Raw genomic sequence first — 12344 nt, 5'->3', positions numbered from 1 at the left:
AATATACATTACATACTATAAAATAGTGTGAATGCATAACCTCACATCCATGCCTCTAAAAGCCTAATCTGCTCATACAATCTCAGATCTCAAAAAAGAACTACCCATGGAACTATTGAATATGCAGCATGTGCTATTATAAGAGACTGTGTAGAATATTTGAAAAGAACAAAAGTTACAGTACTCAGTGAGCTCTCTGAAGCCGCTATCTGAGCACTTGTATTGTTAACAATTTACATACAAAATGGCCATTGCCAAATGTGACAAAAGATCACATGTTTTAATCTTACATGCATGCAAAAGAGAAGTTGGAGTTGGGGGACATTAAAATCTTTGATGCCTTAATATTCTTGCGTCCCTCCAAGTGCAGTTGCAAACATGTTAAACAAATCAAACTCATTATTTAAGATGTCTTTTAACTTCTGGCTTCTGGCTTTTTGCAAGGAGGTGTTGGCACAGCTCAGATGATTACAGATTATCTTGATAAGGCTGCTAGATTTGTCATTTGATTGCCTGCCTAGTGTACCCTATAATTCCTGTAATCTACGGAAAAGAAAACCCTTTTATATTTAATTAGTAAAAGGACATCAGTGTCAGAATCTGGTGATCACATGTAACATTTATCATTTCTGACATGTCTTTATTACGCGTCACCGCACATGTAGCCTTGGTGTTTGCTCTCTGCAGCCCACACTCCGGCAACTCTCTCCTTGCAAAAGCTGGTCTTTGCCAGTGGCTCCATCCCTCTGTGTCACTACACTTTATTGATATAAAGGTTAGCGGTGCGCAAGTTTTCATCCAAAAAGAAAACCTCAGAGATCTACAGCTGCTCTTCCTATCTTCCTACAATTACAGCACTTACACACTTTTTCTTAGACTTCTTTGTACTAACTAGGGATGTGCAGAGAGCCCAGTATTTGTATTTGTATATTAAAGTGTTAAAGTAAGTGTTTCTGAATAAACTATCTTACAAAGGAGGTCAACCTAACATTGTGGAAAGGAGAAGGGGAACAACAGGTTATGGAGAGTCCCTTGAGAGCACTTCGCTTGTGTCAGTAGTTCTCTGGGGAACATCCCCAACTCCGGGAATGATGCCCAAATAAAAAAATGTGTGTCATGTAGCAGGTGGATGTGACTCCCCCTGTTCAGACCTGCTGATAGACATGACAGTGGAACAAAAGAGGGAGACTGAGATAGCGATGTAACTGACCTGCACACTGGTATTTAACATGTTTTTTTTTTCTTCCCGAAAACAAATAATTTTTTAAATATTTGTATGAAATAAATGTTCGTAAAAACCCTACTATTTGTGTTTTGCCGAATAACGTATTTGTATTGAGGCACACCCCTAGTTGACTTATATAAAGCTACTGTTTGCAACTTCACACATTGACGGGTGCAAACAGCAAGAGGTAATTATTGGAAGTCCTGCATATAATATTATGTCAGAAGTCATTATATATGCTGTGAAAAGCTTGCTCCTCTCCCTTTTCACTAAGCTCTGTTATCCCAACATTATAATTGTTTTGTGTGTTACGTCTTCATTATTTTTAGTCAAATGATTCAATTAATTTGTCAGTTAGGTTTTTCAGATAATTGAATACATTGGTTGATATGTGTGGCTTATCTTTGTATACAGGTTTATGATTTGTTTGAAGGGTCAGCCCACTCTGTATGTTCTATCTCACACAGGCTCCACCCTCTACTGGACTCTATGGGTAATACTATCCTCCAATCACATACACACAATCGCCCACTGAAATTTGCATGTATGTAGCCAGCCTATCAGGACACACCTACCAATTGTGTGTGTATCACACCGTATATAAAGCAGCGTCTCAATGCCACTCACTATCCTTCTTACTTCACCTAACCCGGTTAGGTTTTGCCATCAATTGGAAGAAGAGTGCCCCCCAGCCATGCCAGCAGGTGAAGTATCTGGGAGTCTTGCTTGACTCAGTCTGCAGACCAAGGAGGTTGCTTTATGCTTTTGCTCCTCTTTGTCTCATTCCCCAGTTGCTGGAGCGACTGGTCATCCTGATAGTCCCGGACCACCGTTTGGCACCATGGTACGCAGAGATGACCCGGATGTCGGTGGCCCAACCCTGATCCGTCCCCCAAGTCTGGGGAGCTCTGTCCCAGAAGGCGCACTGCCCACATTGAGCCAACCTCTCCAGGCTTGGCTCCTGAGAGGGACGGGCTGATGCAGGCCGGACTGTCTGCACAGGTGGTGCAGACCATTCAAGCGGCGAGAGCAGGATCCACCACTGCTTTCTAAAAAACTAAGTGGTTGGGATTCAAACGCTAGTGTTAGGGAAGGAGATTAGACCTCCTGACATGTGTAGTAGGAGAGGTTCTTTCCCTTCTACAATATCTGGCGGAAAAGGGGCTGTCTCATGCCACAGCTGTTTCCTCCTGTCATGAAGGCCATGGTGACAGACCTGTCTTTGTCCACCCCCTCGTGAAACATTTCTTACAGGGGGTTAGAAGACAACGGCCGGTGATGCGTGTCTCAGCCCCCCAGTAGGAACTGCCATTGGTGCTCGAGGCCTTAGTGAATGATCCCTATGAGCCTCTGGAGTGCTCCTCTCTGAAGGCGTTGTCATTCAAGACAGCTTTGCTGCTTGCTCTGACTTCAGCTAAGACAGTGAATGAATTGTGCACCCTGTCGCTTCACCCCAGCTGTTTGCTGCTTCGTGGTGACCACAGTGGTGCTACTCTCAGACCAAACCCCTCCTTTGTTCCTAAGAACATAAGGAGTTCATTCAGGTCGAGAGCTATTCAGCTAGAGGTGTTTTGTCCTCCACCCCATGGGGACGCCAGGGAGGCAAAACTGTACCTCTTGTGCCCAGTATGTGCGTTGGCATGTTATGTTGAATGCACGGCCCCCTTTCAGTGCACTGAACAGCTGATTTTTGTGTGCTATGGAGAGGGAGTGGCTGGAAGAGCCCTGTCCAAGAGTCGCCTAGCTAGTAAGGATGTGCAGAGAGCCCAGTATTTGTATTTGTATCTATATTTGTTGAGGCAGCAAAATTATTTATCTTTGTATTTGTAATCCTGTTTTAAGTGTTAAAATGAGAATGACAAAGGAGGTTCCCACAATGTGTCTCAAACTCGAGTCTCCCAGATCATAGATGACTGAACTAAAACTTAGCACATTGCAAATGCGAGTGCATCTCCCAAGCTTACAGGCAGGCAGGCATTGTTAGAATGCGGGAAGATAGGTAAACCCATACTGTAGCAAATTACATTTGTTTTAACTTGGTGTACTTATGAACTGCTTGTGTGCTTATAGTAGACTGTGATTGTCAACAGTAACAGAAAAATCCAGTGTTTATAATTGTGTGGAGTTCTGTATGATTTGTATCTGTGTAGATCACCCCCATACTTAAATGAGCAGGTGGTAGGTTCCAGTTAGATGAGGCAGAGAAGGTAAAATACCATTCCATAATTGATATCTGGAAAGAAAAGATTTGTTATTTTACCCTGATTAGTCCAGGTAGATCATGCCTTTCTTGCACAAGGCAGACCTGGTCAGGAAAGCCAGACAGCCCATCTCCTTAGAAAGTGAAAAAAAATATCTCTTTTTCATAATGCTCCACAAATTGAGATTCTAAATCATATTTTTAGTGTGGAGCATTTTCTTCTCATTTTTGACGACTGAAGCATGTTAGAAATTGCTCTCTACATTGCAAAAATTATAAAACTTTAAGATATTGGAAAACTACAATTCGTTGTGACTTTATAGATGTTTCGTGGATGTTATTTATACTGTTTGCATGGCAATTACTTTCTCATGTTATAACTCATAACAGGGCATTTATGAATAAATTATTAATTAATGTGGTCTATGACAAAATGCAATGCTGTCATCATAAAACAAAATAGCCAAAATTTAATTTTCACACTTGACAAAAGTTTCCCAATGAATATTTGGAAATGTGAGACCTATTTGTAGTCAATCATCCGACACTGTGTTCTCAGCTGGTCTGATGCAATTCACACATCAGGCTTAACAGTCAGGATTTCATGCTACCGACACTATTTAAATGTTCATTCACATTTATTGTCAGGCTGTGACAAGCAGCATACCTGCACCCTATTGGAGCCGACCCAGAGTTACAGCATAACACAGCGGCCTTAAGCAGCAAATAGAATAGCTTGTCCTGCTGTAGGCGGCAGACATCTCCAGGGGTGCAAACTCATCGAGGTGAAAAAGGTGACAAAGATGTGAACCGCTAAGGGGTTCCAGGGGCATGCCCCCCTGGGAAGAACATTTTTTAAACATCAGCTTTAAAATGTGGATTTACAGTTGATTCAGGCATGATGATATAGTAAAAAACTCACCCTAGAATGAATGTAATTTCACTGCTAGAACGGTAATGTAAAGAGGACATCAGTTCAGGACACACAGTCATGTGACTGTACAGAGAAAATAGATGTCAATGATTAATGGATCGATCGGTTAATTGCCATTAATAATTCAGTCGATTAAAAATATATTAACCGATAATACAGAAGATGAGGGACGTGTGGTGTAACTGTCAGAAAATGTTCTGTAGATTTGCTATAGTACACAGTTGCGCCACCAGGTGGAACCTCTTACCTTTAATGAGATTGAGTCACAGGTGTGCTCGGTGACCACCCGTAAGGGCCGCACAAACCATAAAACAAACGTCAAACACCTGCCGTCAGAGGAAGAAAAAAGTTGCAGTGTGCCTTAGTCTCCTCACTGTGGCAGTCCTGTTGATTAGCACTGAAACATACAGTTTTGAAAATTCCACAGAGTTGTTGTTTGACGGCAATCCGGTTTAGTTATCGGAGGCTCATGCTAACGCTAAACTACCATCTTGAACAGAAGCAGCTGCTCGGTTAATGCAGGCTGAGAGCTGAGTGTCAGACAGCAGGACTCTAATTACACATGCTTCCAACAAAATCAACACAAAAGTGATGAACTGTATAAGCGACATTCCCCTGCTTTGAGTAAATGCATTTTAACGGTGGCAGTAAATGGACTGAAGGTTGGAGCGACGGTATTGTTCGTCCCCGGGGAAATCCATCCAGCTGAGCAGCTGTTTCCAGCAGCTGGATTAACATTAGCTGCAGTGAACACACACATCACTCCATCATGTAGATCTGCAGATTACTTTATATTAAACCTGTTTAACCTTTAACCATTTAACCTGTTTTACATTTACATTGGAACACTACAATACCCACTGTACCTACAAATTATATATATTTATTTTAGTCTAAAATACAATGTGTAGTACATTTCACTCACTACTGTATATCTGAACAGGCTGTATATACTGTACATAACCACCCACAGTGGTAATGTAGGTGAATGCCTGTTCATACACCTGTAGGGTGCACGGGCTAACAGTTAGGCCTACAGTCTACGGGACACAATTAAACATCTATTTGCATGTTACATCATTTTAATAATTTACTTTTCAATTGGTAGGCTGAACTTGAACTTGCCAAGCGCAAGGCTAACGTTAACTGGCCAGCTACCACCTGTAGCAAATAACAGCAAATAACAATAACACGAATCTTATTGTTGTTATTCCATGATGTAAAATTCTGATGTTTGATCTCTCACTCGTAACTATGAGCTAAAGTTGAACGATGCTGTGTTTAGATATTCCACGCTGGTCTGTGTCATGTGCACACATACTGTAAACAATCCCATTGGCTTGTGAGTGTGACAATTTGCAAAGAACAACATTTGGTTGAAGCAGCTCTCGCTGATTTTTTTTTTTATATCTCAAAATCTCATTGGATCTACATGAATCACACAAATGACCTATTTTGGATTCAAAATGCTGAATTTCACAGAAAGGTGACAATTTTGCACCCCTGGTCTCATCAGTACGTTATTCTCTGTCATTTACTCCATCAGTGTCCAAAGCCATAACAATGTCTTTTTCTGTAGTCATAAGCATGAACATATCAAGATGTGGACTTTGCTGTATAATAACATCACCTTATTTCCTCCTTTGCTCCCATCAGAATTCCTGTAGCTGCTGGATAGCTTTGTCATTTGAACTTAATCATATGTCGTTTTGGGGCATTTGCTTAAATGTCTGATTCTGTCGTTTTTCTTCCAAGGACAGTTTTATCATGGTATAGACTCAAACAATTCCTTCTTAAAAGTATAATAAGTATAATTTATTGCTGTCTAGTTCTCAGATGGACCTTTAAGCAGCCTGTGCACCCTCCCTTCACCAAGCCCTCTCTGCCACAGTCATCTCACACGTCAGAGCTCCACTGATCTGAAGCTGTGAAAAGCAGTTATTGCTTTTTCACTGCCTCTGCCTCACTGGGGAATTTTCAAGTCTCAAATAACAAAATACAAGAACAGTCCCTTTGAGAGCCCATCAACAGTGAGCACTACAGTTATGCTAATCGCATCAATCCAAGCCTCCGTTCAAATTGAATTAATCTTGATCTGTTGTTGTTGTCTCTCAGTTGTTTACAATTGCTCTTTGCATTTGGCACCATTACGATCTGTTTCATTTGCACACACTGGGAACAAAAATGAATGTTAATGTGTGTCTGTATCTCTGTGCAACACATTTATATAAGGTTTAGATTCATGTATGTAGGATTAATATGATTAATTTGCATGTCTGCTTTGGTTTGGTTGAATATACTCTTCTTCTATAGCCAAAAATGTGAGCTTCTGACTGTACACAGCGTCTGCCTTTGTGTTTCCTGCGTCATTTTGTCAGTGGCGTATGGCTGGCTGCAGGGGACCACCACGCTGGCCCCACACAGTCATGTTAAGTGGGAGTCTGCTGCCACCAATGTCTGCTCCTGAAACCTTGATCTGAACAGATATGCCACGCTGAAGTGGTTGCCTTAGACAGACGCAGTCAGAGCCTGCGGACAGCACTTCTCTCATTCAATGTTGAAGCCCTAAAGCCCATTTGCTAAACCTGAAGACTACAACTACCAGGACTGGGCATAAGCCAAGATCTAGCTGTGACAGATATAATAGAGTTCTGACCAAAATACTGAAATGATATATTGGCATCTTGTACAAATATTGCATAGCTAATAATGTTGAAAATGAAAGATGAAGCATTTACGTCTCTTTCAAACAACAACTCTACTGAGTAAAAAATGTTCACTTTGAACATGACTGCTCATTAAGCAGTGCTGTCTTTTTTGGTATCAAGAGATTCAAGATTCAAGAGCTTTTATTGTCACATGCACAGCAACACAGCGGGTGGAAAGTTTGAAGACAGTGAAACTTGGCTTCTTTTAGCTCAAGTGCCAATTTGAGTAGGAAATATTTACAGCTCGAAGGACAGCAGCCATCCTCACCAGCATCATCTTACCTAAATATGTTATCATATGCGATCTGTAAATGCCTCGCCAACCTCTGTTCTCATTATGTAGCAAGCAATTTCTTCATATTTAGTTTGGGAATCATGAATGGAGTCTCTTTATTACTTATCTATATTTAATATCCCTTCAAAAGTTTATAACTGTAAAGCCAGTGTCTTTAAAATTGTGGATTTAATTGGATGTAAGTTTCCTTTAAAGTAACATAATCTGTCACTGAGGACTCGACTGCCCCGGAGTATGATTTGTGACATCTTTCCTGAAAAAAATAGAAAATAAAAAAAACGAAAACACTCCATGCTAGCAGTAATTGGACTTCACCCAGCCCTGCAATGATAACACAAATTTTCATTTTCATTATTTAATTTGGTATTTCATCCTACACAGTTTTTATAGAGCAGTTACATTTACCCTCTTGGGCAGTTCAGCACTAAATTAAAAACTTTTTCGTAGTTTTCAAAGGGAACTTCAACCTACATTATGTAAAATGTAAAGGATGTTTTCCTGTATCTGAGTGTGTTTGTGTATTTATTCTTCTCTTGCAACCTCTATTACAGGTAATAAACAACTTGATAAAAAGTAATCTATTGCATTTCATCTCTTCTTACAAGAAGAGGCAATTTGTATCGGTAATAGTAGCGTTTTGCTTATGAGTGTTACAAACATCACATTGAAGACCTTCATCTTACTGTAAGCCTGTAAAAACGACCCAATCCATCTGGGTGTTGCATGTTGCATAAGGTGCGTGATGCAGCATTGTTTCTCATTAGTATCCAGAGTGTTAAGATGCCAACTGACAGCAGTCCTGGGGGATAGCTTTGTGCTGCTCCCTTATTTATGTGCCCAGTGCAACTCAGGAACGTCTCATCCTACATGCTCTCCACATCCCCCATCTTTATACATTAAGCTCAACCTCAGGAGCACCTCTGGCAATGCAGAGGTTGGGTATATTTGTCTACCCACTCAGAGAGGCGACGTCGAGGTCGAGGAAGGTTTTAGACATTTCAGTTTTATGTAAATGTAATTCATGACATGCAAACACATTCATTTGAAGTTGTCTTAAAATAGCAGCAGATGCTATTTGAACAACACATAAATCTGATTACGGAGACGTGAACAAATTAAAAGTACATTAATCGGGAAGTTTTATGTTCCTGGTAAGAGATGTTCCCAAACAGATGGGTCAGTTCTGTTGCTGATTGCTGTGCCATTGGATGGTTGAATGTGAATGGTGCTGATCAGTTATGGAGGTTGGTAGGCTTCATGGAGAGGGAAACCAATAAGGTTGATTTATTCCTGATTGCATTCTGGGTTTCAGCTTCATTTCTTGCATTATACCTTTGACTGGACCAAATGAAACTATATGTTGCCAGTACAGTCATTTGGCCTTAGTAATTATAGTTCCTGTAATTCCTCTTTCAATGCAGCATTACTGACTTTTCTAAAATATTCCAGTTTTCCTTGTGGCTGTTGTACCAGCTACACAGCAAACAGGTAATTATACATGCGCCACAGCATGTCAGCCTCAGGCTGATGGTATGTTTGCGCCAGATGTCATGCATATAGTTTACTTGTTCTGCTATGCAAGCGACAGATGATGATACTAGAGATTTTAACAATATTGGAGCCAAGAACCACCTGAATCCAAGTTAATTAGAGACTGTCCTCCAGAGAAAAACAACGCTATCAGTTGTTTAACAAGTGCCTAAAAATGACATATGGTTGGGAAAAAGTTTGTTTAAAAACCTAACTGTGACCACTATTGTTTTGTAACCTTTTACAAAGTAGTAATTTTAACTTGTAGCATGATCTTTCCCTAACCAAGTTGTTTTTGTACCTAAACCTTATCAAACCTTAACCTTTTCATTTTTGCAACAGTGATTTGTAACAGTTTTGGAAGTCACTGATAATTGATGTGATCTGCTGATAGTGGGATGATGTTTTGTTTTTTTGTTGTTGTTGTTGGGGTTTTTTTTAGTTTGAGGACATGCTGATTATTATGTATAAAATTCAGCAACTATTATCTTGCTTAGATAATTATTTGCCAGGGTTACAAAGAAGTGCTGACTGATACATACAGTACATCTTTCCATTAATTATTCACTCCAGCAATTATAACTTTCTCTTGGAGTCTATTTCCAGTCCTAAACTAATAAATTGTGTTTCTATTATAATATGACCATTTCCCCAGCACAGTTTTGTTAAGTCAGGATGGCAGCACTACCAGAACAGTGAATGAGCAAATTTGACGAACTTTATGAAGTATTTTTGTCTGGGATTTCAGACAGACAGATAAATATTTTATTCCATTTCTTGATTGATCACCCTCTGTGAAAAAGGTCAGTACTCTGGTTTATTGAAGCTGCCCATTGATCATTTTGATGTGGTGTGACTGGCTGTCCAGATGCTCCATGTTGGGCCTGGGCACAGTCCATTGACACTGCTGATGCTGCAGTGAGGAGCTCTGAGGATACTGCCAGTGCTGCTTGCTGGCCCTCTAACCATAGCAGATGATTGTGCTCGCTCTGTAATTCGCTCAATTTAGCGACTGTCAGAGGGTGCTCCACTCACCATTTGCTCTTCCAGGACTTTTAGAGACCCACTGTTGCAAGAGAAATGTGACCACAAACAGTGAACTGTGGCTCATTAAAGTTTACAGAGGATCCATTTTACATTATACTGTCCATACTATTATATACTGTCCATATTATTATACTGTCCGTACTATTTTAAAGGTAAAATAATAAAAAAAAACAGCATTCTCATAAGTAAGTAGCTTTATACTAGAAGTAAATAACCATCAGTTTGAAAAAAACAATTTGTCCTCCTGATAAGATTAAGGTGAAGCATGCAAGCAAGCAAGAGAGTGTTGTGAAAGTTTTCTGAAATAGCATGTGTCCTAATTGTGACACCCACGTGATAACAAATAAGCATTTGGGATGTTGAATCTGTTCTCTGCAGACTCCTCCTGTGCGTTGCCGTAGGCCCTGTGTCTGGATCTGACAGGGAGGTCCTAAGTTTATGTGGCGTGGCACCGGGGTAGACACACACCATTACTCTGAAGCCTCAGATTCACGCATGAACATCACACACAGCCCTCATCCTGCCTCCCCCACTGATGGCCTCCTGGCTTGCCAAAGAGAGGGGCTGTCCTGCTTTCCTAGCCTCATTGATTCTGGAGGGTCTCCATCAATTAAATCTGATAGACTTTCAACTCCAGTGAACCAGCACAGCAGCTACTCTGGAAAGCAGGAGGGTCACCTGAACCTGAGAAACTAACCCACCACAGGCACCTTCACATGAATGTAGAGAGACACATCATTGGCTATAAGCACATACTAACCACAGGCGAGTGCAGGGTCTACATTTGATCTCACATAAATCACAAGCTACAATACAAAAGGTGCTATTTTCATACTTGCAAACAACTGTTATTTAGATTGCTGACAGCTATTTTTTCAAATGAACTGTTCTGCCTGGAGGCGAGACAAGTCAGTATTCAGTTCACAGATTCAACCTCATTTGAGATCAAAGGGAATGCACAGATCATGTTTGCTCCTTTTTAATACCTACTTACTGCCATGTTGTGTTTCTCAGCATGTGTGTGCTTGCAAGGATTGACTCCCAAATAAAACTGGCATGTTTGGTTTGTGTTAACTGACTGAAGAGCTGATGTTTGCCATCACCTACAGTATTTGGAAACAATTAGGGATGCAATGGAGATTTTGATACTTTGATTTAAGTAATTTAACTCTATACACATACCGGTAGCCTTATTATCACTAATGTACATGAGCAGTTCATGTACAGTGATAATTAGGTCATTATCAATGATAAAATTTCACGCTTCAGTAAGCCTCACTGTTGCACTGGATGACATGTGGCTGAAAATATTCCCCTACAAATTTACAACTTACTCCTGTTTTAGTAACTTTTGCTGAAAACCACAGTGCCCAGCTGTTTTAAGATATTACAGAGACCTTTTTAAAGGTGGCGCAATATGTTTGAGATGTATGTCTCTAATGTTTTAAGGACTGAGAGTCATAAACCAGCAGAGTCGGAAAGTATTGTGAAACAGACTAATGCATGGGATTTGTTGACAGTAAGAAAAAAAATGGAATAATGCCAGCAAGATGCATGAATGACTAATAAAGGATTTGTAGAAAAAGCAAATAAACATACAAAAGTAAGCACTGCTAGTAGGAGGATTTTAATCAATTGTAGACAAATTACCTTATGGTTTAGCTGAAGGGTAGCTTCAATTTCACACCAGTGGTATTAATAGTTCTTGAAATCTATAGAGCACTTCACTTTACTGGGAAGGAAAACATGTTGAAAGCGAAGAAACAACTAAGTCAAAGTGAGTTGAAACCAGAGACAGTTTACATATCAGTCGGTGAATGATTCATCATATCTGAAAAGATCTGAAACATACACTGAATGACAAGGAAAACAGAAAATCTCATACACTGCAATATAACAAATGTGAAAAATACAATTATTTTTACCTTTATCTTTAATTGTTGTCTTTAATTGTTGTTGACAGGGATTAGTTTAATAATTAATACACTTTATTTATGTGTTAGTAAAGCTTAAAAATCTCCTACTCAAGCCAGGCTTGAATGGATGAATTAATCCATGAATGAATAAATCAATGAATTGGAACTTATCTCTCAGACTGTATCCATGCCTTTTTCTGCATTAATTAGATTATACTACTGTATTAATAAATGGTCATTGCACTTCTGTATACAGTGTAACCTGTACATGGCTCAACAGTTGGGGTTGCCGTCACTGACGTAGTGAACAGACATGAGGAGTGATGGGTTATTCATGTGTAAACAAACAAGGCATATTTACTCAGGGGCAGTCTTTTGGAAGAAATGTCATTCTGAATTGCAGCGACTGTAGATGTCACATGCATTGCCCCTGGCAGTGGCAGACTACAGCTACATTTTGGTGCACGTAGGTTAAGAGGGATCCCTGTT

Source organism: Thunnus maccoyii, chromosome 14, assembly GCF_910596095.1.
Source record: "Thunnus maccoyii chromosome 14, fThuMac1.1, whole genome shotgun sequence".
Taxonomy (NCBI): Eukaryota; Metazoa; Chordata; class Actinopteri; order Scombriformes; family Scombridae; genus Thunnus; species Thunnus maccoyii.
Note: the sequence above shows the minus strand (reverse complement) of the source record.